The sequence below is a fragment of the Podarcis erhardii genome (genome assembly GCF_964252035.2).
Source record: "Podarcis erhardii genome assembly, chromosome: 10".
In the NCBI taxonomy this organism is placed as follows: Eukaryota; Metazoa; Chordata; class Lepidosauria; order Squamata; family Lacertidae; genus Podarcis; species Podarcis erhardii.
In genome coordinates this window covers 8,876,167-8,901,989 of record NC_138500.1, presented here as the reverse complement: position 1 = coordinate 8,901,989, position 25,823 = coordinate 8,876,167, and the positions used below count along the sequence as shown (strand labels likewise).

The window sequence follows — 25,823 nt, the reverse complement described above, 5'->3', positions numbered from 1 at the left end:
CTACAGGGTGTGTTCCTAGTGTGTGAAAACAGGCAAGACCCATGCAAAAACATGCACCTCCAGATGGTGTCAGGCCCAGGCATTTTCACTTGGTCCCAATAGCTGATAACCAGGTGCAAAATGCGCCTGGGAAATTTCGAACATTGGGTGGGACAAGCCATGGTCATTTTGCCTCCTGCTGAATCTGGAGATTTAGAGGCAGCTAACATCCAGTGTCCAGATTATAACCGCTTAGAGATATTCAAAATATTGAGGCACTTATGCATGCTTTTAAACAAATAAATATCCTCACACGACAGTGGCCAAACACAGAACAGATGCCTAAGAGACTCCTGCAGCTTTAACAACGATGCAAAAGACAGAGTTTGGAACCTCTCTCGCCATAGTTCAGAGCAACTTTCTTGCATTCAGAAGGTCCCAGATTCAATTAATGGCAGCTCCAAGTTAGCCTGGGAACATTCCCAGCCCTGAAACCTTGGAGAGCCACTGTGACTCAGTGCAGAAAATACAGATCTAGACAGAGAAGCTTCCTCCGTTCCAAAATTTCCTCCTCTGTGCAGAAACCCCACTATCCTCCTTTTCGCAGCTGCCCGCCTGCCTACCTGCCGCATTGTTTTGCTCTGCTCAAATGTGACCAAACAGGTGTTTTTCTCATGAGTCACCAGCCTGCAGTCGGCTATTTTGGTGCCGCGCAAAAAAAAAGCAAAAGGGTGGGGGGGGGATGTATAATGGAAACCTTCAGGGCCGAATCAGCGGTGGCAGAGCTAGCTGGTGGTGGCTGTTTTAATAATCTTGGCAACATCTACTGAGGTTCCTGCAAGGAATCTGGCTGGCCAGCAATAGCCCACTCAAATACGAGACGGAGACTGCAAGCCAGTGGGATTCATGCTGGCAACAGCATCAAAGGTGCAACTGCTATAAAGCCAGCTTGAGAATGAATCCAGTCCTGGGGTTGCTGACCAAAAGGCAGGCCTCCTGCTTCTGCGTATTTAGCAGTAAAACAATAAAGCAATGCTTCAGCCCAGCATGGAGAAAAAACACACTAACATTCCCTAAACGAAGTCTGCAAAATCTTAAATGCAAAGGATCACGAGCTGATCAAAACGTGGCAATCCTAGTGAAGCACCAAGTCTGGGCCTTTGGCTGCACAGATCCCCTTGCAGCCTCACCTTGCTTGCGTACTTTTGTTTTGCTTGAAATCTGATAATGCCTCCTGCTTGCCTGAATGGAAGACAGAGAAGGGTGTGGGATGGGATTCAGAAAGGACACTTCTGTTATGCAGTAACTCGATAGCCAGGCCTTTGGCTGATTAAACCATCTATGGCCTTTTTAATTGAGTTTGTGGGGAGCGAGGCAGTTATCGGTTGTTGTCGAGATTATGATATGCATTTGGGGGTTTGCATTTTGCATTTTGCCGCCGTAAAACCGCCCTGTGATCTTCTCTGGACAACGGGCGGTATATAGATTTAACTCAGAGTAGTAAGAATTCTCTGCAAGCATCAATGTTGCCTCAGCTGCTCCCACCCACTTGTGGCTCTGGCCCTGACCTATCATTGGCATGTGGCCCCCAGGAGGTAGCCCAGGCAGCAACACGGCCCTTGGGCTGTATCAGGGTGTGAGCGGAGGTTGCTGGACTCCAATTCCCATCAGCCCCAGACACCATGGCCAATGGCCATGGACGATGGGAACTATAGTCCTAATAAACAGTACATGTAAGGGCAGTTTCCACGATCCCTGCTCTATTCACAAAGGCAGCAATTTGTTCTTGCCATAACAAATGCTGCACACAATACAGTGGTGCCTCGCAAGACGAAATTAATCCGTTCCGCGAGTCTCTTCGTCTTGCGGTTTTTTCGTCTTGCGAAGCACGGCTATTAGCGGCTTAGCGGCTATTAGAGGCTTAGCGGCTTTAAGAAAAAGGAAACAAACTCGCAAGGCCATAGGGGAATTCGTCTTGCGAAGCACCTCAAAAAACGGAAAACTCTTTCGTCTAGCGCGTTTTTCGTCTTGCGAGGCATTCGTCTTGTGGGGCACCACTGTACTATTATTATTATTATTATTATATTTATATTACGAGTTGCTAGAGTTCAGGGATCAATGGGCTCCACTCCCACAGCTAGCGCTGCAACATTTCTTTCTGCAGCCATTGTGTTGAAATAACACAACATTTCCTCAAGATGAGGGTGGGGTGGTCCAATCGGTAGCTAAGGGAACTTCTCGGCCATATTGCTTTAAACAGCTGGCAGGCAGGTACTGGCCAGGTGCAGCTTCCCTTGAGGCAGAGACAAAAGCCACAGCAGCCATTTCCGCCTGTTGAAGCGACTGAACATGCAGTTTAAAGGGTTTTGTTGTTGTGGGAGAATAAAACTGGGGTTAAATTATTCTGACAACAGGAGCCCACTGATGGTAACTAAACGTTTATGCATAATCATGAGGATTATTTCTATTCTTCAGAGTTTTGTCCATCCCTAAGAATGAACCCAAGAGCAGGCAGTGCCATTATTGTCTACATATATCTACATATATATTATATATAGGAATATATAGGAATATAGCTATATATGTAGATATACAGACTCTCTCCACACACACATATATTTATAAATGTATATCTACATATACATTATATATAGGTATATATATATGGAGATATACATAGAGATGTACGTATGTAAATCTATATACGTGTGTGTATGTATAAATATAAATAGAACTACGTGCGCGCGCGCGCGTTTAGTATAAAATCCAATAAAATTCAAGGACCAGGATGTCTGAGGTAAAACGCCATAAACGCTTTTTAGCTCCCCTCCTTCCCTCCCGCCTTCCTCTCGACCAATCAGAAGCCTCGTCGCCACAAGGCTCGGGGTGGGGGGGGGTAGAGAGAGCTAGCACGAGGGAAGGGAGCGAACGAGCGAGAAGGGGCGGGGACAAGGGCGGCGCGAGGCCCTGCCGCGTGACAAAATGAGCCGGCGGCACGAGGCCGGACCATAACAAACACTGGAGAAGCAGGCAGGGAGGGGAGGGAGCGGAGGAGAGGAGAGCGAGAGACGTACTTGAGGAGGAGAAGCCAATCAGCACACGCGCGGGGGAGAGCGCCAGGGAGGGGGGGGAGAAGGGGGGAAGCTGAGGGCGTGGCTCCAAGGCAGCGGCGCTAGGCTCTGATTGGTTGGCAACAGTGCGGAGGGAGGAGCGCAGGGTTTCGATTAGGCGGCCGCGAGTGTGTGGGCGGGCTCGCCGGCGGCAGTGCCGCAGTCAGTGCGAGGTGGCGCCGGCCGGGTTTGGGAGGCTGAGGGCGGAAGCCGCTGCTTGGCAGCGGGAGCTGCGTTCGTGTTCATGTTGGCCGGGAGCGCAGCGGGGTGGGCGGGGCTTGTCACGTCACAGCGAGGAGGGAGGGAGGGAGGGAGGGAGGGAGGGAGGAAAAGCCCGGCTGTCAAAACAAACTCCTGAGGCGACTCATACACATTCACACGGAGGAAGAGACACGGTTCTCTCCTCAGACACGCGAAAGCCGCTCCTTCCCAAGACGCGCCTGAAAACAAGTCCGACACTTTCCCCACACAAAAGTCTCCCCTCACAAAATGATAATAACAACAACAATAACAACAACATTCCTCATGTTACGCGTCAGGCAGCCAAACCCGCGTTCGCGGGGCGCAGGACAGGCAGGCGCAGAAAGGGAGCCAATCCGAGGAGGCTGATACGCGCAGTTCCAGAGCAGTTTGCCTCATTTCAGGTGCACGTGTGAACCTCGCTACGCGTGAAAGGAGGTGTCAAGGGCCCCCTAACGGCAACAGATAGATATTGCATTGTGCGTGCGTGAAGCGGACTAACAAGGCTGCCCGCTTGGAATTTTTTTAATATATATTGTTTTATTATATAAATTACGAGGTATCCCACAAAAGACGTGAAGGGAAGCCTAAATTGCGAAGGACTTTCCAGCCCAACACAGAGCCAAGAAACATTGTCCTTGTTCTGGAGGAGGAATGATGGAAGCAAACACCTTCCAAGCATCCATACCTTCCCGTTATTCCACAAAACAAATGCCCCAAACTCAACACAATGCCTGAGAATAAATCAGGGACTGCAACGTCTGCCCCCCCTTACAAAAATGCCCTTTTGACTTTAATGCAAGAGAAACGAAACAAAACCAGGGCTTCCTTCCATCTAGAAAGCAGCTCCGCAAAATGAAACCTCTTCACAGCATCTGTTCTCTCTTTCTCTCCCACAAAAGAAGACAACACAGCAGGGCAAACCTCTTCACAACCCCAGTACTTGGTTTCTGAAAAGCATGCCATGAAAGGCAGGGTGCTTTTGGGCACAGCTTCCCCCCTAAGAAGGATTCCATAAACCAGTCTGGGTACCATCCCTGTGAACATGTGCAAAATGATGTTTGTGTCCAGAGGAACACTCCCCGCGTCTTTCTGAAGCATATCGGCCCATGCTGTGGGATCAGCTGCCTCCCTCTCAACCTTATTTATGGCGGCCCACATATCTTGCGCTGATCAAGAAGCATCCCGGAACAAGAGGATGATGCCATCCATCAGCTAGTTTTTATGCAGCAGATACGAGATCCCCACGCACCACAGCCTTGCAAAAATGGCGTCGGCCACCTCCGTGAACCTCTTATCGAGGCACAGATCTTCACATGGCAGCACCATGTGCATCCGTTCCGGTTCGAAGCAAACAACACTTTTGCAATCTCTGCAGGACCCCACGCTAGAACAAGGCTCGCCCCGGCACCACAGGTCTTCACATATATGTGTCTGTGACACATAGAAGAGTCTGTGCATGTTTGCCCTGTGTTCATGAACACATGCGCACAGGTTGCAAGAACCTCTCCTGCCCACCCCCTTCCATTTCTGGTAACCATTTGCTGTTTCTGTTGCTTCCCCGGCCGCATCCAGGCCCCACAATTTCAGCATTGTTCTGTGTGCCCCGTAACCCCATCATTACCTTGCCATGAAAAACCCTGGACTCCCAAACACAAACCATTCCTCAGTGCAGCTCTCGAATCTTAACACAGAGCCCGCAACGCACAACAGCCCATGTTTCGTACGGAAGATCGTACGCATCAATTAATCCGGCACAGCCACACCCTCCTTCGATACAAAATAATGCAGATTACTTCCCCCCTTTTTCTTACGAAAACTGCTTTTCAGCCAGTCCAGTAAAGCATGGTGGTTCAGAGACGTTAAAAAGCATGTTTATGATAATATAGCCTGTGTTTGTACCCTCAGAACCTGTCCCAACAAAATTAGCGACCTTCCTCTATGGAGAGACTGCTGTGGTTTCTAGAAGAGAGTCCTTTCTCCCCAGAATGAGACACACACACACAACAAACCAGCCCTTTGCCCTCATTTAGCAGCGTTTCACACCATCGCCAGGCACAAATCAGCAGCTTGGAATCTGGATGCATTGGTTCCCAGCCTGCAGTGAGCTGGTTATTCGCAAGCTCTCTCCCATGCAGAGGACTGAACATCTTGTACTTTGCCACAAACCATCCTAGCTGTGGGTCAGTAGTGCTAGGCAAAAAACACACACACAGGCCAGTTTGCCGTGGAACATGTACAGCAGTGTGAGGAAGCTTCCCAACAACAACAACAACAACAACAACAACAACAACAACAACAACACACACACACTCTCTCTCTCAGACCAAAGGCCCTTTTACATTTAGCCTAAGCCAGTCGGAAAACAAATGGCCCCAAATTTCCCCCAGGCTCTTTTGTGGGGGGAGGCTTCATACTCTCAATTAAGCTGTGTTACCTAGAAGAATCAACTCCTTGTCCGTATATATATATATATATGGTCTTTAATTTGAAGATACCAACACTGTTATTGCCATAGCAAATAAAGACCCCTTAACTCATCTGTGAAGCTCAAGAAACCACAGTAGTTGTAAGCTGATTTAACGTGGGTGAAACATACTCGTGTGGGACTCCTGCTCCTTTATCCTGAGATTACCCCAAGGCAACCCTGTGAACATCCAATGCCCCGCTCCATGCGCACAGGGAAATGGCATATTTCCTACTTTTTGCCTTCTCAAATGCTTCACACGCACACATCGGTCAGCCTTAAAGCCTGCCTTCTCTTCTAACCGGCCAACCTGCAAAACCCTACCTTCACCCCAGCTTTAAAGGGTGGTTTTTTGCAGGGGGGGGGGGAGGGAAGATTGTGGTGGGACCCAGTACTACAAATATCTTAGAAAGTGTTTTATTAAATAAAAGAAGACGTCTCACCACGGGGGGAAGAGAGGAATCTAGGTTATTTTCCTTTTACCGAAGAAAAATGCCGGAAAAGCCTAATCACTTCCTCATAATTCAACTTCTCCAGTTTCGTTGCCACAGTTTTAAATAACATGTTGTTACCCAAACTGAGCTGAGCTTCTAGGAGGCAATCGTGTGTGTGTGTGTGTGTGTGTGTGTGTGTGTAAAATACAAAGAGAGAGAGAGAAAATTGACCTATGTATGCATATGAATATGCCTTTAAGACTGTTTATTTAAATGTTCCAGCTTCGGGCTTCCTCACGAACCCTCTCTGTCTCTCTCTCTCTGTCTCTCTCTCTCTCTCTCTCTGCATGCCACTGGAGGCAAGCTGTTCCCTGCCACCAGAGAACATTCGCAGAGGGGAAACTTGCATCAATTAATTAGTGAAATGTTTGCACAGGCAGCTCTCTCTGGATGCAAAACGTACAGCGAAGTTGCTAAGTATTACCCTGGAAGGCAAGGAGGCCTGGGAAGGCGGCGGAGGAACAACCACAGACACCAGGCAGGCATGCAACACTCTTTTAACAGCTAGCCTGTTATTCAACACAACAAGCACTTCCCGAAACATCTCCACCCACAGTTAACCAATCCATCGCCTGCACCTCCCTCCAAGCGGTTTGGGCAGAGGGGAAGTTTTCTCTTAAGTCATGTCAACACAGCCTCAAGCATCCCACTGGGCAAAAAGCATCCGTCTGCTTCCCCCCCCCCCAGCCCCCCCCCCCCCCGCAGGAAGCACATCACAAAAACCACCACCGCTGGTCGCACACTACCTGTGTGCCGGCCCCTTCACTACTCCCATTTGCGCTCCTCTTTCCACCAGCACCAACACCGCTGAGCCACATACGCAGCCAGCTGTCAACACCGTCTAACCTCTCGCACGCCCAGCTGTCGCTTCCACAAACCCCCACAAACCTCCACCCTGTTATTACAGCGTTTTGCATGTCATGAGCGATATGCCTGAAACTGCAGAAGCCTTAAGGGGACCAGAGGCCAAGGAGAGAGCAAGGCTCCCGTGACTTTCCTCGCAGGTGCCTGGGAGAGGGAGGGTCTTTCAGCAAAGGTCTACAGCGCAGCACCCACCGAACGCCCCTGAGGTTCTCTCCTTTGCCCAGAAGTTTGGCAAAAACAACCACACAACCCACCAGCCCAGCGTTCCTCCACTGGCTCCTACGTTCATCAACCCTCTCTTTGCAAGATGTAAGCTCCACTACTACAAAACTCCCCACTGCACTGCTCCTCTTGCTTTCAGCAAGGCTGCGGTATTGTAAGAGCAAAATGTGAAGCGGACCTTAAGCCTTGGATTTCCTGGGGCAAGGGTGGGGAAGAGGGACATACAGTACTGTATTTCCTTTTCTGCCCTTTCTCTCTCTGTCTGCACATACACACAGAGCTTTTTTTAGGTAAGGAAGAGCCCAAGCAAAACAGCAGAGGAGGTAGTGATAGGGATTCTGCCAGGGCCATAGCTATGGGGCTGGGGGGGGGGGTGTCTAGCTGGATTTTTGCCCCAGGTGAAGCTTCCAGAGGGGCGCCATTGAGGCTCCCAGCCTGTGTGTGTACGCAGATGTACATGGGGGGCAGGTGCCCCCCAAACTGGAGTCTTTGACCTGGGTGAAATAAAGCAGTGTTTCGCCCCTGGATTGTGCCATGAAGCAAGGAGGGAACGTTTCCTCCTCCTCTACCAGAAACTCACCCGTAGGCCTCAGGGACAACCCCCTCCCCTCTTTCCACCTCCGCACCGAACTGCAACACAGGCACAGTGACACTGGCCTACCTTGCAAGGTTGTTGTCAGGAGCGCAAGCCAGATAACCGAGGGCAAGTCAACTACTCCATGCCCCTGTACAAAAACACTGCTCTGGCTTATTAAAACAGTTGGGTGTTTTAATATGGGGAGGTTAGAGAGGTTGCAATACCCCTTTCCTTGGAGGAAAGATGTTTCGCGGCTAACCGGGAAAGGAGCATGGCGTTTGCCAAATGGTAAACCAAAAACAAGCCCAACATTGGTGGCGTCTTGGGTTGTTAAACTTGGGGAGAGGATGCCTGGCGTTGCAAAGACACCTGCTCTTTCACTCCTGGTGGAGAGTTCCGGGCATCAGCTAGGAGCCCCTGCCCACCTAAGAAGTGAAGGAATCTAGGGATGGATGGGGTTGGAGGAGATCGGGGGACTGTTCTCATCCCTTGAAGCGGGAGGTGTTTCCGCCTGGGAGGAGGAGGTGGGATCTAAGGATGGAAACAACCTCCCTCCCGCCCCTCCTCCTCCTCTGTTTACCTCAAGTTTGAATTTTATCTGCGCAACATTAGCTGGAATGCGGACATCGCGGGGGGGGGGGCCGAGGCGCACGCACGCCTCGCCGCCCGCAGGAGGGGTGCCCGGTGCGCCCGGAGCCCCGCGGGGAAGCAGCGCCGCCGCCACCATGGAGCGATCGCCTCTTTAACAAAACCAAACAAAAAAAAGGAAAGCATTTCTTTAAAGAATAGCCCGGCCTTCGCTCTGCCTTCCTAGCAGAGCCAGGAGGGGAAACCGGGCAGTGCCAAGAAGAGGTGGCGGAACGAAAACGCAGCAGCGTCTCGGAAACCGACCCAACGCCGAGCGCCATCCTTCCTTGCCCGGGGATGCGCATCTTTGCCATTTCCTCAACCCTTGCCCCCCCCCCCCCCCCGCCAACAAATCCTCCCTATAAATAAACTCACCTTCGCGATCCAGGCGCGGGTCTCTCTTCCCAAACAAGAAGCAAAAAGGAAGGAGGAGAGAAGGAAATAATTCCCCCCCCCAAGCAATTATTTCCAAACCCGATCATCTTCCACGCGGACCCCTTTCCCCCCAGCATTGCAGGGGGCTGGACTAGATGATCCTCGGGATCCCTTCCAATCCTATGCTGGCCAGGCGCGCGCTCTCCGGCCCGGAGCAGGTGCAATTCCCACGCAGGCTGGCGCGCAAAGTTCCTCTCGCTCCGGGCTGGGGGCGGCCGGCTCTGCTGCTGCCCTAACCCGGAGCGACGCTGCTGCTGCTGCTGCCGGCGCGCCCCAGAACTTTCTCCGCCTCCCCGTGCGCGCCTGCCTCTCTCGCGCTCGGGCACTGCTTCCCTCGCTACAATGTTGTTTCATTATATCGTGGCCATCATGTGACGCCGAGAGGCCTCGCTATGGAAACTTCGGGGACTCCCACGTGACTCTGCAGCAGCGGCGGCGGCAGCAGCGAGCCAAAAAAAAAAAGGAAAAAGCCAAAACACCAACCCAGAAGCCCCAAACCACACCATCATCTCGCCTAACCCCCGCCGACGCAACACGCCGGGCTGTTTGCAACAGACCACCAGCATCACCAAGTTTTGTCTGGAGGGAAACAAGGAACAACAACAACAACAACGGGGGGGGGGGGGGACCACACCGAGATCAGAAACAGGAGAGGCAGCAGGAGGAATCCGGCGCAGATGCCTCTCCAAAAAGCAAGAGTAATGAGCAGTAATGAGCAAGCACATTTGCAAAAAAGGGGATGGGCGCCCGTGGAGAATTGGATGCTAGGGGGTCTCTTCAAGTAGCAGGAATAGCTTCCCCAAAAGTTAACAAGTAAAACGGAATTGATGGGGGAGAATGCATTATTATCCTGTGGAGTCATGCAATGATGATGATGATGATGATGATGATAACAACAACTGATGGGAAATAGGAGTAAATGGGTTGTTTGTTTCCCCCCCAAAACAAAAACCTGTCTGTGTTCTGCTTGCTAGGTATTGGCATCACTCGGTTGGTTTGCCACAGGGATTGCACAGGGTCTCAGCACAGCCCCTCTGAGCAACTCGGGGGGAAAGGTGCCTTCTGGCATAAAGAAAATGCAGCTTTGCTCTTCCGCAGCTGTCTCGGGCCTTTGCAGTGCTGACAGAAGCAGAAACGAGGAAGGAGGAAAACTTGTTTGTGTCGAAAGAAAGGGGGAGAGAAGTTACAGCCTGAAGCAGATGGGATCTGGAAGATGTGCTCCGCAAAACGTCGCTTCTGTCGAACGCATCTCGCAGTCGATAGTTTTGTTTTAATGCAGGCTCATAAAGTCAAGAAATGTGTGCCCTCTCTTCTCTGGGCCATCCAGTGCGTGGTTTATAGATCTGAACCAAAACTTGAACCTGGTTTATTCCCATGATTTAGGAGCATAATCTGGAGGCATCGTGTTGGCTGTCTCTGGTTTAGGGACTTCAGATATATGCTCTCAGCATCAACTGATGACTTGTTTGTCTTTGCAAGCCCACAATTAAAACCATGGATTGAACATTGATATCCCCTGTGTGATCGGGTTAAAAGGCCCATCGAGTCCAGCATCCTCTTACCGAGGCCAACCAGATGTCTACAGGAAGCCCACATCAAGCATAAATTATTTTCATCCTTGTCTGCTCACACATTAGTGCTCACTGATTGATGCGCCAGCAAGTGGCCTATATGAGGCCAATCAGTTCGGTTTCAAGCCATATAGACATGGAGAAACTGCCTTTCAATCCCAACACAGCCATGGGTTTGTTTCATGGATTTGAACCTGTCTCCCAGTCTCAGCCTTGTTTTGATGTACAATGGGAATCATGATCTACTTCAGAGTGGTAGCATGGGGACTAATTATATGAGACATCAATTAGGTGCTGCCTGTAAGATCATTTAGAACACCTACGGAAATTCTGCTTGTGGCACCGCACCCCACAGAATGTCATAGGGTAGTGACCCCAAAACATTCATTTTCTGCTGTACTGTGGATTGCCCTTCCCTTTGCCATAAATGAAGCTGCAACTATTACTTGCTTCAGGTGTCTAGTAAAGACTTGTTTTTTTGCCTAGGCTTTCCCTGACCCTTAAGATCAAAATGATGTATTTTATGTGTTTGAATCTTCTGGTTTGGTTTTGTTCACTTTTATCAGTTTTTGTACCATTGCTTTATTATTATAGATTGTTGTTTTAATGGGCATTGGTTTTATATAGCACATAGTATATACTATATACAGTAAGAGGTTTGGAAATGCTTTTAAATCACCAAACATCTTCTTGTCATAAGCTTGAGGGAATACCTGGTTTTTCAATATAAACAAATAATCAGGACTTCATTATCCAGGTCCCTTGAAAAGGTGGACCCATTAATATTTCTGTTAAACTATGTAAAATATGTTATCCCAGTGAAATATTTTGAAGCAGACCTATATTATTTAACTCCCATGCCTTTAAGAAATATTAGCAATCACATTTGGAAACGTAACAAAACAAAAAAAGGGTTTTGTAAGAGTATGGGCAACAGCAAAGTGCCACATTATTGAGACTTGGGGAAACAATGTTAAAATTACAAACTGTAATAATGCATTGTATTATGCAAAAATATTAATTTGATGATAAGTGTTTACTATTGTCCCATATGATGTAATCCTAAATTCCAGAGATGTTGTTTGTTTATTGGATTCTAGGAGTTGTCTCATACTGTAAGACTGTTTCTGTTGATCACAGCAACAACAACCTGTTTCAGTACTTGGTTAATACCTCTCTTGTTTATCCAAATTTCTCCATCTCCACAATGTGTTTTAAGTTTCCACAGTGAGGTTATTTAGCTAATTAGACTTTTGCACTGAGCAGCAAGCTGGAAGGTTCAGTGACGCTTCTGAAACAAAACGCCTCCCTTCCACTTAAAAGGTAAAGGGTAAAGGGACCCCTGACCATCAGGTCCATTCGTGACCGACTCTGGGGTTGCGGCGCTCATCTCGCTTTATTGGCCGAGGGAGCCGGCGTACAGCTTCCGGGTCATGTGGCCAGCATGTCTAAGCCGCTTCTGGCTAACCAGAGCAGCGCACAGAAACACCGTTTACCTTCCCACCAGAGCGGTACCTATTTATCTACTTGCACTTGGACATGCTTTCAAACTGCTAGGTTTGCAGGAGCAGGGACCGAGCAATGGGAGCTCACCCCGTCGCAGGGATTCAAACCGCCGACCTTCTGATGGCAAGTCCTAGGCTCTGTAGTTTAACCCACAGCGCCACCCATTCCACTTAACGTATTGATCCCTTCCACTTAACGTATTGTTATTTCCGAACCCTACTTTTTCCAAGCACCCAGCACATTCTCTCGCACCCACTAAGACATTCCCATTCCCAAATTCTGTGTAGGGAACTCTTTCAGTGAGATGCAAGAGCAGTCAAAAAATGTGACTTGAAAAACTAAGCTGGCTTGTCATAATTCACCCGCAGCAGTACGATCGCTGGAAAAGCTAGGCCTGGTGCAACACTGATACCCTCCCTAGCCTCTTGCCAGTATATGTCACTTGGATTCCCAGTGCAACTGAAAGGCATGAGAAAATCTCGGAAGCATCTCACCTGCCCAGAAAGCACTGCCTTGTCCCTGAGCCTTGACTGATTAGTAAGGAGAAGACAACTTTCCCCTAGTCGCAAGGATGAAGAGAGAGGGTTGAGGAAAATCTTTCAGAGCATAGGCATGCCTCAAATTTTCCTCCATATTTTTATTAAATGCCCCAAGTATCAAAACACAGCGTTCGGAAATCTTGCTTGCCGAAATCTCTGTGCTGCGGAAAGCGGATGGGGCGAGGGTCGGCTGATCTGTGCGGGAGATCAGTCGCGCTGTTGCTGTTCCTACAGTGGTGCTGAAGTTGACTCTGCTCTGCTGAAATAATGTGTCGAAAGGGGAGAGGTGGTCCACCTTCCTAAACTGCTTGCTGGAGTCAGAATCTCCCCCTCTCTCCCTCCAGATCTTCAGCTGCCAGGCCGTATGCAAGGAGGCTGCCTTTGTGCAGGCCTCAAAAGCTGCAAGGAAGGTCATTGCAGAGATCTCAGATTCCGCTGTCATCCCTGCCAAGCCAATGTTTTGCTTGCATTGACTTGACCCCATATCTGCTGAGCAAACAAATAGGCCAAGTGGAACTAGGTTGGGCAGCTTTGTGTTGATCCAGCCCATAACCCTAATTGCATCGAGTCACATAACAACACATAAACACATACACACAAATAAATCTCATGAAGAGAACCATGCTGAAACCTATCAGCAAGATTCCTAGTTCTGCGCCGCTGTGACAGCAAATAACGTTCTTATTTTTCCATTTAAAATGTGTATACATTATGGCAGATGTATTGGCGGTTGGCACTGAGGAAGACTGAGTATGTTATTAGTGGGAGAAATGAGACTATCACATTACATGACTTTTTCATATTTTTGGCAGGCACGGCTGTAGAAAAACTACATCGTGTGACAGTCAGATCCCTGCCGCTAATAAGATATTCAGTCTTCTTCAATACACTTCAGTGCTGGACTTTGCACAGTTAGAGGGAAGAACCATTTTTGTCTGATCTCCTTACAGCAAAAGAGTTTGCAGTCCTTTACCCATTCACCTGGGAGTAAGCCTCACTGAGTTCAACTGTGCTTGAGAGCCAGTGTGGTGTAGTGGTTAAGAGCGGTAGTCACGTAATCTGGTGAACTGGGTTCACTTCCCCGCTCCTCCACATGCAGCTGCTGGGTGACCTTGGGCTAGTCATACTTCTTTGAAGTCTCTCAGCCCCACTCACCTCACAGAGTGTTTGTTGTGGGAGAGGAAGGGAAAGGAGAATGTTAGCCGCTTTGAGACTCCTTAAAGGGAGTAAAAGGTGGGATATCAAATCCAAACTCTTCTTCTTCTTCTTGTTTCAGAGTAGGCCTATATAGAAGAAGAAGAAGAAGAAGAGTTTGGATTTGATATCCCGCCTTTCACTCCCCCTTCCCCCGGATTGGACTGTAGGTGTTGCATTTAATCCCTGAATCTTTTCCACAAAAGCACTTAGGATCAGCATTCCCCAACCTGGTGCCCCTCATGGGTTTTGGACTCAGATTCTCATCAGTCCCAGCCAGCATAGCAAATGGTCAGATACAGTTGAACAACATCTGGAACATACTAGATTTGGGAAGTGTGCGATAGCCAGAGATATGTATGATTTCTGCTGTGGTGTATGTACCACCTAAAAAAAGAAGTCGTATAATTTTCACCCCACCCATTTCAGGAGAATTGTTTTCAATAATTTGCACCAAACTGGCAGCACAAAATCATATGCATGCCTCTGCAAAAATAAGTCCCACAGAGTTCAATGAGACTAATTCCCAGATAAGTGTGTAATGGTTTGCCACCTCAAACAATTTGGAGAAGGTTCCAGCCTAAGCATTACTGACATCTGGGCCCAGATGAAGAAGACTGATTTCTCCTGCAATCGGGTAGTAAACAGAGAGTTTGCTTTTTACTAGAATCTGTATCTGCACTTGGTGGGAAACTGTATTCTGTTCATCCGGTTGGAACTTTCAGTTTTCATTGTGGTTGACAGAACATGAGATGTTGGGTTTGCAGCTAGGTGGCCTAGCAGGTGTTCATGGAACCAACTAGTGTGTGGTTCTGTTTTGTTCTCAAAGGGCAATCCTATAGCATGCGTGTGCTGGGCCCAGGAGTAACCCGTGAAACATGGTCCAGGACTGGTCCAGAATCCAAAGGTTCCACTGGGAGTCAGTCTGACAGGGCAAAGGCAGGAAACCAGGCAAGGACAGGTACAGGTTCTCAGGCAGAATCTATCATACAGCAATGTTGCTCCTGCAATCTGCGGCAGGGTCTGACAGCTTTTTATCTGTGTTGGGGTAGCAGCCGGTCCTGATCCCTCGGTGACTCACCTCCCTGTTTCGCCCGAAGGCAAGCACTCCTCCTGCAAGTACTCAGGTCTCTCCTTCTCTCAGACCTTAGTCTCTGCAGCTTGGGAGACGTCGGTGAGTTACTAGACCCAGGGGCCGCCTCAGCCTACTCTGACCCAACCGGTAGTGGAGCAGCTGTAAGTGATGGCCCAGCTGAAGGCAACGAGGTAATCCCCGCATCTGGAGCCAGGGCAGGCTCAGGCCCATGACTCGGCCCAGCTGGTGTTTGTTGCAGGGGAACCTGTGCAGACTGGGACTTCAGGATCAGGCCCCAGACTTGGTTCAGATGATGCCTGAGGCAAAGGATCCGGTGCAGACTGAGTCTCCTCTGGTTCCGAGCCCGAGCCCGAGCCCCAGGCCATCACAGTGCAGATGGCTGGCAGTTCTGCAGAGCATCTGTGTCCCCCCCTAGCAAAGTTCTTCAAGGCTTCATCTTGTCCCCAGGTAGTGGTGGAACAACCGTGATGGTTAAACTAGAATCACAGAATTTAGGAGTTGAAAGGGACCCCGAGGGTTGGTCATCTAGTCCAACCCCCCTACAATGCAGGAATCTCAGCTCAAGCATCCATGGCAGATGGTCACGCAACCTGTGCTTCAAAACCTCCACGGAAGGAGAGTCCACCACCTCCCATGGGATACCATTCCACCGTGTCCTATATCTATCTTTCTATCACCATGATGATATTGACAGTTTCATTTTCCTAGCCTAGGACCCTCGTACCTACGGGACTGCCTCTCCTGGTGTGCCCCACGGAGGACCTTAAGGTCTGTAGATAATAACACCCTGGAGATCCCAGGCCCCAGGGAGATTAGACTGGCCTCGACCAGAGCCAGGGCCTTTTTGGCACCAGCCTGGTGGAACGCTCTCTCACAAGACACCAGGGCCCTGCGGGATTTGACATCTTTCCGCAGGGCCTGCAAGACGGAGCTGTTCCACCTGGCCTTTGGCCAGGGTTCAGTCTGATTCTTCTCTTTCTGTACAGTCATACCTCGGGTTAAATATGCTTCGGGATGAATATTTTCGGGTTGCGCTCCACGGCGACCCGGAAGTAACAGAGCGCATTACTTCTGGTTTTCACCGCTCGCGCATGCGCAGACACCACACAGAAGTCGCGCATGCGCTAAAAATGATGTCACGTGCATGCGCGAAAGCAGCGAATCGCGACACGCGCGGACACTGGTTGCGTTTGCTTCAGGATGCGAACGGGGCTCCAGAACAGATCCCGTTCTCATCTAGAGGTACCACTGTATAGGCATTAAAGAGGCCTCCTTGCCCGCCCATGGGTTCTTTGTAAGACCAGTGGTAACAGTTGGCCCTGGAGAATATTAGCCACTCTCAATTTTACCCATGGACTGCCATCTGTCCAGATTTCAATTTGCTCTGAACTAATTTTAAGATGTATTTTAATTAACTGATTGCCTGTTCTTATGTTCTTTGTATACTGTGTTAGTTTTATGATGTTAGCCTCCCTGAGCCCGGCTCTGGCCGGGGTACAAATAAAAATTTATTATAATATTATTATTATTGAATTCACCGTGTTATGCAATGTAAACATGCTGATACGTTTGGAAAGAGCCACTGCTTCTTGAAACTTGAGGCCCTGCAGTAAGGGAGAATTTCCTATCGTTCTGTGATAGCTGCCTGTTCAGCTTTTCCTTGACAACAAGGGAAAGGGAAGCTGCAAAGTTGCTTATTCATCTTCTCTCTGTGTTCTTTTAAATGGGAGGCTTTTAAAACACCCTTAAGCAAGGTCACGAAAGCAAATTAAGCCTTGGAGAAGCACAGCCAGGCCGAAGCTGCTTCCCACACCCCCATTCTCAACCCCCCCCCCAAAAAAACCACCCAGTACTAATTTTGCTGCGTCATATCCAGTGGGCAGAGGAGAGAATTACCTGATCACAAGATCTGTGCAGGATTAGAGAGGGGCGGAAGAAAGGCCAGCGAGAGAGAAGACAGCCGGCAGCCCAGATGAACTCTGAGGTGCTCCAGGGGTGCTTCTGCTGCCGAGAGGACTTCAACAGAGGAGAGCGAACGCTGTGATTTCCAGGCACTCCCTGAGTTTTCCCTAGGATGGTGGGAGATTGGCATGGAGCAAAGGAGCAGCAACAGCAAATGATTCATAGCCAGGGCTTCGCCGGCTGATCTGCACAGCTTTATCTTATCCTCTCAAGCCAAAGCATTTCAGGTTTCAGCCAAGAAGGGAAAGAGGGAAACAAAACAATGCGTCCCTTTAAAAGAAAAAGAAAAAACAGAATCTCGTTTGGGATATTTTTTCCCCCTTTTGCTCGCAGTGTTTTGGAGGCCCTTGGACGGATTGTTGTTGTTGCTGCTGCTGCTGTTCCCTGCTGCTGCCATCCCCTCCTACCTCAGCAGCCCAAAATAAAATAAATAAATAAGAGGGCTTGTTATAAAACCATTTCAGCCCTGGCTTCCGAGCCTATTCATTTGCGTTTCTCTTTCCTCAGTGGCGGTGCAAAAAAGAAAGAAAGAAAACAAATTACCTGGAAAAGTGTTGAGTCAGAAGCCGGAGGGAAAAAACGAGAAATATGGAAAATTGTGCCCCGAGGCCCTCAAAAGTCATGGATTCGACACAAGGCAGCCCTAGCCCTAGATATTTTGAGGCCTGAGGTGCTGGGAAATCCAAGTGGCGGCCCCTTCCGCTGGTTAACAAGGGGCCCAGTGTCCACAGCGAACGTCTCCTGTCCTTCATTTAAGTGAATGGGAGTTGCCCTTGTGTGTCTTTAACACAGTGAGATATAGGGAGCCTCTGGCCTTCCCTTTGTTAATGGGACTCCAACTCCCATCATCCACAACCAGCATGGCTGATGGTCATGGGAGTTGAAGCCCCAACAGCTACTGGAGAGCCATATGTCCTTGAACCCTGCCTTAAGCTGTTTTTCTAGGAGAAGGCGAGAGGTCCTGTAGGTTTCAGCTACCGGAAATCCTCCTGTGGAGTATAGCGTTAAGCCCATCTTTAGTTTTTCTTTAAACTCAGAGATGTCCCCTTCCCAGAAGATTGTTCTCTTGGACTTCTCTGCCTTCCACTGGTGTCGTTCGGGGAAACCAAAATCTGTCAGCCTGGCCAGTTTGCATCACTGTTTTGTTCCCACTGAGAATGACACCTGAAAGTGGTCTTTGCCGAGTTAATAAACTCACAGCTCTGCTATGCCGCTTAATAAATACTTGCACGACCGCAGAGTTCTGACCGCGGCAAAATGGAAGAGTCATGAAATCCCCTCTATACAAGATTGGATCCAAAAGCTGACAGAATATGCCAAGTTAGATGGTCTATCAGAAAAAATAAAGAATAAATCAAAACAGGAATTTGTTTCAAAATGGGAGGTTTTCAAAGAATATCTGAAAAATAAATATAGTAGTTTAAATTCTGTTGCAGCATTCAAGGAACTTCAGTAATAGTTGCAAGGTAGATATAAGAAATTAGATATATTAAGAAAAAGTTTAATTATGATAAAAGGGTGTATTGGCAATAAGTAATATGAAATTGAAATATGGAATAGACGGGAGGTTGGGTCTTTAGTGTTAAGACCAATATATGTTTTATTGTTTGCTAAGAAAATTATGTGTCTATGACAGAGACTGTACTTTTTGAGAATCCTAAGGAAAAACCATCTTCCGCAGAAACTGCTGCTTGCCTTCTATCACTGTGCCATTGAGAGCGTGCTCACTTATGGCTTATGTGTGTGGTACGGAAGCTGTACTACCCAGGACAGGATGGGGTTGTGCAGAGTTGTGAAGGCAGCAGAGAGCATTGTTGGCTGCCCACTCTCCACCTTAGAGCAGATTTATGCCACAAGGTGCCATAGGAAGGCACTGGACCTAGTAAAAGATCCATCGCATCCTGGTCACTGTCTCTTCGAGCTCCTGCCGTCGGGACGGAGATACAGGACGATGAAGACAAGAACGAGCCGTCTCAAGAACAGCTTCTTCTCCAGAGCGATCTCGGCCCTGAATGGGAAGCCTGGACTTTGAAAGTCATCTAATCTTCCTTGCTGTATTATACTGTATTGTTTTAGTTAGTGTTCTTTATAGTTGTTCTGATTTTGTGTGGAGTGCCCTACCTGGGTGGATGGAGCAGCCAAGTAATTTCGTTGTCCCCGAGGGGGGGGGCAATGACAATAAAGATTTATTATTTTTATTATTATTATTATTATTCCCGTGTGTAATTTGGTATTTGTGTTTCTTTTTTCTTGCTGTATCAATAAAAATCTAAAAAAGGAAGAAAAATAAAATAAAATAAATAAATACTTGCACGACCAGATGCGCCTCCTCTATATTAAAAGAAGTTCATTGCACCTAGAAAAATAGCATTTCAGGGAGGAGGTGAGGATGAAATGCTGCTTTTATGCTCTCTGTCTCGCCCTCCTAGTAGGGATATTTGATCCCTTTCTGACAGCTGAACTCATCTGTATGTTTTGGCAAGAACTTCCGATCATGAAAAGGGACACCAGTGTATCGCACGCTCTGCTTGGTGGAGTCATGCAAGCTACTTTGGGGCTTGTTTACATTATCAGTTATGCTGCAATAACTGAGTTATGGCCACTTCTGATGGTGTTTACAAGACCAAAGGTTACTCAGAGACTGAAAACGGTTGAGAGCATGTGTGTGTGAGAGAGAGAATGAGAGCGAGATAATATGAATGACTGCAGTGCCATTGCACAGAAAAGCAAATAGTGCCTTGGCTTTCATTGACAACCGTGTTAAGACAGGTGTAACATCCCTCTAGATCTGTTAAGGCTAGTTTCACCTGCTCTACTCCAAATGGAACTTCTTCCGGGCACAAACTCAGAAACAAACAAACAAAAAACCTACTATGTAGCTTTTGGGAGCGTTTCAGATTTGACCTGGAGAAATGCTGGCTGAGGACCATGGTGATTGGCTAGCATCTGGAACATAACCAACACAGCACTTTCTTTCCCACCAGCCCCCAGTTCTCAAAGCAGTTTTGCAAATAATTGCAATGTGTATATTTAATGTTTTGCTATAATTTGCAGCTAGCTCCTGCTGGGCTGAAGCTTGCAAACTGTGTACATAATCTCTGTATAATTGTTATTATACTATATATATAAAAAGTAAAGGACACTGGACGGTTAAGTCCAGTCAAAGGCGACTATGGGGTTGCAGCGCTCATCTCGCTTTCAGGCCGAGGGAGCCAGTGTTTGTCCACAGACAGCTTTCCAGGTCATGTGGCCAGCATGACACTGCGATGGAAACCCGCTTCTGGCACAACAGAACACTGTGATGGAAACCAGAGCGCACGGAATCGCCGTTTACCTTCCCGCTGGAGTGGTACCTATTTACTTGCATTGGCGTGTTTTCAAACTGCTAGGTTGGCAGGAGCTGGGACAGAGCAACGGGAGCTCACCCCGTCGCGGGGACTCGAACCGCCAACCTTCCGATCAGCAAGCCCAAGAGGCTCAGGGGTTTAGACCACAGCGCCAAATGTGTCCTCTTTTTTGCTCTTCAAAATATGACCACCGCACAGGCTGTCCAGTTACAACAGTAGAAAACAAGTCCTCCTGATCTACATATTCATGCCCCATGAATGCACCAAGTAATTCTCCCATAGGAGTAAATGTGGAAAGGAGGGAGGGGGAGAGGGTGGATTTAAGGACAGCAGCAGAAGGGAATAGCTGCACAGCCTGGACTTTCTTCCCAATATGGCCTAGGACCCTCATACCTATGGGACTGCCTCTCCTGGTATATACCACGGAGGACCTTACGGTCTTCAGACAAAAACATCTTGGAGGTCGCGGGCCACAGGGAGGTTAGGCTGGCCTCAACCAGAGCCAGGGCTTTTTCGGTTGTGGCCCCGATCTGGTGGAATGCTCTGTCACAAGAGACTAGGGCCCTGCAGGACCTGACATCTTTCTGCAGGACCTGCAAGACAGAGCTGTTCCACCAGGCCTTTGGCCAAGGCAGTCTGACCCCCTCCTTTAGTAATCCTCACAGAACTCTAGCCCAATGGTTGCCATTAATTTGATTTTGAATTGATTTTAAAATGAATTGATTTTAGAATGCTGTATTATTTTATTGTTAGCTGCTCTGAGCCCAGCTTTGGCTGGGGAGGGCAGGATATAAATAAAGCTGTGTACATAATCTCTGTATAATTATTATTATACTATATATAAAAAGGAAAGGACACTGGACGATTAAGTCCAGTCAAAGGTGACTATGGGGTTGCAGCACTCATCTTGCTTTCAGGCCGAGGGAGCCGGCATTTGTCCACAGACAGCGTTCTAGGTCATGTGGCCAACAGGACTTAACCGCTACTGGCACAACAGAACACCATGACGGAAACCAGAGCACACGGAAACGCCGTTTACCTTCCCGCCACAGCAGTACCTACTTATTTATTTACTTGCACTGGCATGCTTTCGAACTGCTAAGTTGGCAGGAGCTGGGACAGAGCAACGGGAGCCAGATGGGCAGGGTATAAACAATAAATTTTATTATTATTATTATTATTATTATTACTTCGTCGTGGGGATTCAAATGGGCAAGCCCAAAAGGCTCAGTGGTTTAGACCACAGCGCCACCTGTGTCTTATTATTATATATCCACCTGAAGAGTCAAGCCCACCTCCTGCCTCCTGAAGTTAGGGTGTGCGTCAGGTAAACCTGGAGACATGGTAAAATCTGGAGGTCTGGAAGCCCCAGCTCCCATGGAGGAGGTGGAACCTCTTAACTCCATAATTCTGGTGCTCAAAAGCTTGCACTGGCTGCCCAAATTGTACCAGATGAGATTCAATGAAGAAGCCAAGTTACAGAGGGCCTTCTTGGTAGTGGCACCCGCCCTGTGGAAAGCCCTCCCACCAGATGTCAAAGAGAACAACAACTACCAGACTTTTAGAAGACCTGATGCATTACCGTATTTTAATATTTTGTTGGAAGCCGCCCAGAGTGGCTGGGGAAGCCCAGCCAGATGGGCGGGGTATAAATAAATTATTATTATTATTATTATTATTATTATTATTAAAACAAAATAAAAAAATTCCTTCCAGTAGCACCTTAAAGACCAACTGAGTTAGTTCTAGGTATGAGCTTTCGTGTGCATGCACACTTCTTCAGATACACTGAAACAGAAGTCACCGGACCTTTCTATATAGTGAGAAGGTGGGGAGGGGTATTACTCAGAAGGGTGGTGGGAATGGGTGATTGGCAGATAGCTGCGATGAGCCTGTTGACGACTCTTAACGACTGCAATTATTATTATTATTATTATTATTATTATTATTATTATTATTATTATTGCAAGGCCCCTTAACAACGAGTCCAGGATACCTCAAGGACCACCTAATCCCTTACTTCCCTGTCTGATCACTGGGGTCTTCAGAGGAGTCACTGCTGGTGGTTCCCCCATGTAAGGTTCATATCCATTGGGACTGTGGGCCCAACTTCATGGCACTCCCGGTTGAACTTCCACTGCCTGCTGAGAGCTTATTTCAGCAGGCATTTTTGCCGAAGTTTGACATTCATATTTTCAACCCTTTTCCTATATTTCTTGTACACAGCTAAGGGATGATTGTAGTTAAGTGGCATGTACGGTAAATTCTTCAAACAAACAGCATGCAATAAAACAGAAACAGCAGGGGATGATGCAGGAATATAGAAATAAAAAGAAAGGATTCCTCGATCCTATGGGGTTTCAAAAGAAATACAAGGTTCCACCCTGGTGTTCATTAAACATTTTTATTCTGACCTTGGAGCAGAAAAACAACAACCATGTTGATGTGTAGTAGATCACAATCTTTATTTTCATTCTGAGCAGCTGGCTGGTAGTCTGTGAGCAGGGAACCCATTACTGATGCCAAGGGCTTACTTACATTTTAATTGATGTGAAACATTTTTAATGACAAAGTAGTAGTAGTAGTAGTAATAATAATAATTTTTATACCCCACCCATCTGGCTGGGTTTTCCCAGCCACTCTGGGCGGCTCCCAACAGAATATTTAAAACGATAAAACATCAAACATTAAAAACCTCCCTAAACAGAGCTGCCTTCAGATGTCTTCTACAAGTCGGATGCTTGTTTATCTCCTTGACATCCAATGGGAGGGCGTTCCACAGGACAGGCGCCACCACCGAGAAGGCCCTGTGCCTGGTTCCCTATAACCTCACTTCTCGCAATGAGGGAACCGCCAGAAGGCCCTCGGTGCTGGATCTCAATGTCCGGGCTGAACGATGGGGGTGGAGACACTCCTTCAGGTATACTGGCCTGAGGCCGTTTAGGGCTTCAAAGGTCAGCAGCAACACTTTGAATTGTGCTCGGAAACGTACTGGGAGCCAATGTAGGTCTTTTAGAACCGGTGTTATGTGGTCTGGGCGGCCACTCCCAATCAAACTATTGGGTGGTTGCTTTTCACACCAGTGTGTCAAAGCGAGAGCGCTGTTGTGTTCCACTTCTGCTTCCGGGCTTCCCATAGACATCTGGCTGGCCCCTGTGAGAATGGGGTGCTGGACTTAAAGCCCACCCATGAAGCAAGGTGGGGTTCTCCCACCAATGAGTACTTGCCCCAAACTTGAGTCTTGGTGTCTAGATTTCCAACCCCTTAGATAGTCCTCGATGCTGCAGTACAGTGGTACCTCAGGTTACGTATGCTTCAGGTTACATACGCTTCAGGTTACAGACTCCGCTAACTCAGAAATAGTGCTTCAGGTTAAGAACTTTGCTTCAGGATGAGAACAGAAATCATGCTCCGGTGGCGCGGCAGCAGCAGGAGGCCCCATTAGCTAAAGTGGTGCTTCAGGTTAAGAACAGTTTCAGGTTAAGAACGGACCTCCGGAACGAATTAAGTACTTAACCCGAGGTACCACTGTATATAGCTTCACTTTTACATGTGCTCTGTTGGGTACCAAGTTTTTCCAGCCTAACCAGACCATCCCGGTATCCCTGTTTCTCAGGGACAGTCCCAGATTTACAGAAGCCATCCTGGTTTCTGATTTGATCCCAGAATGTCCCGCTTTTCCTTAGGACATCCCTATTTTCATCGGAGAAATGTTGGCGGGTGTGGAGTTATTCAACCCCCGAGCCATCTGAAGGCAGCCCTGTTTAGGGAAGTTTTTGAATGTTTAATGTTTTTATATATGTTAGAAGCCACCCAGAGTGGCTTCGGCAACTCAGATGGGCAGAGTAGAAATAATAAAGAAGTTGTTGCTGTTGTTGCTGTTGTTGTTGTGGACTAAGACATCCCTATTTCCATCAGAGAAATGTTGGAGGGGACAGAGTTATGCAACCCCCAAGCCAAGGAGATAAGTAACTATACAACCTTTAGAAGACATTATATAGGAAAGTTTAGGAAAGTTTTTAAATGATTAGTGTGAAATAAAAAAATTAAAGTCTTATATATAATAATAAATGTTCATGGATGTGCTAGGCAAACACGTACATAAATGTATGGGCCACATGTCTGAGGCAGCACAGGAGGGCAGCCCTGGAGCCATTTTGGCTCCCAAACTGACCAAATGTTTTCTCTGCAGGGTCAAAGGAAAATGGAAAAGCCTCCTCATTGTCTTTTCATTCACAAAACCTGTCTTAAGGGTATATCTGTGTATGAATAGGGTGAGCCTGTGACCTGGCTCAGGAACTAAGTATTTGTCACTACAAAAGACTGGCCAGGCTCCCCAGGGTATCTAATCATGTAAGCATTAACAGGTAACCTGCCAGACAGGAGATAAAAAGACAGGAGATAAACAACGCACTCAGATTTCTGCTGTAGACCACCCTTTCTGTGATGTAGGTATGATGTATCTGGGGGTGGTCTTGGACTCCAAGGCGGGCAATTTAAAATGTCAGTATAAGGGCGGACACACCTTGGTTCTGGGTCCTCCTCCTTCTCCTGCGTGTGAGGGGAGCACCCTGTTGCAACAGATCAATAAAGATCAGGCTTACTAGCTGCTTTGCTTCTCAATATTCTCTGGTTGGCCTCTGTTATTTTCTCTGACCGATGAAGAACCTGCAAAGGACTCTGTAAGGGCTCTTGTGTCCCCCATAAGGGAATCAGGGCAGATTTTGTTTATTACAGAATTTTATTATGTTTTTATATATGTTGGAAGCCGCCCAGAGTAGCTGGGGCAACCCAGTCAGAGGGGCGGGGTATAAACAACAACAACAGAATGGGACGTCCCTATTTTCATCAGAGAAATGTTGGAGGGTGCGGAGGTATGCAACCCCTGAGCCAAGGAGATAAGTAACTATATAACCTTTCGAAGACATCTGAAGGCAGCAGTGTATAGGGAAGGCTTAAAAAAAAAAGTTTAATGTTTTATTATGTTTTTATATGTGCTGGAAGCAGCCCAGAGTGGCTGGGGCAATCCAGTCAGATGGGTGGAATATTATTATTATTATTATTATTATTATTATTATTATTATTACAGTCATACCTCGGGTCACAGACGCTCAGGTTGCGTTTTTTTGGGTTGCGGACCGCCGAAACCCAGAAGTACCGGAACGGGTTACTTCCAGGTTTCAGGGGTTGCACATGCGCAGAATAGCTAAATCGTGCTTTGCGCATGTGCAGACGCGCCAAATCGCAACCCGTGCATGCACAGATGCGCTGCTGTGGGTTGCGGACACTGCAGGTTGCGAACGTGCATCCCGCACGGATCACGTTTGCAACCCGAGCGTCCACTGTATTATTATTAAATAGGGTGCCCTTATTTTCCTCAGTGAAATGTCGGAGGGTGTGCCACAGATGCCTGGAAGAGAGATTGGCATGTTCTGCCTCGGCAGTTCAGAGTAGCAGGAACATCTTGGCAACCACGTAACAGAGAGCAGCAAAGAAAAAGAATGCCTGGTGTGCAGAAACCAGAAATAAAAACCCATGTCCCCACAATATTTCAAAACAAAAATAGGGTCCTCCCCAGCGTCTAGAAGATGTG

The 25,823-nt window shown here is 47.8% G+C and overlaps 1 protein-coding gene across 6 annotated transcripts in view; it reads right to left on the bottom strand.

Moving 5' to 3' along the window:
* The window catches only part of LOC309351967 (endonuclease domain-containing 1 protein-like), a 198,566-nt gene extending 180,066 nt beyond the window's left edge, over positions 1-18,500 (bottom strand). For 4 of the 6 annotated variants that reach the window (XR_014160984.1, XR_014160985.1, XR_014160986.1 and 1 more), the window contains exon 1: positions 8,956-9,258. The gene's annotated coding sequence lies outside the window, so the exon portion shown is untranslated. Of the gene's footprint in view, positions 1-8,955; positions 15,398-16,817 lie in introns of those variants that run through there. The other 2 variants (XR_014160983.1, XR_014160982.1) reach the window with 2 other exon arrangements.
* Between the last annotated feature and the right edge of the window lie 7,323 nt (positions 18,501-25,823).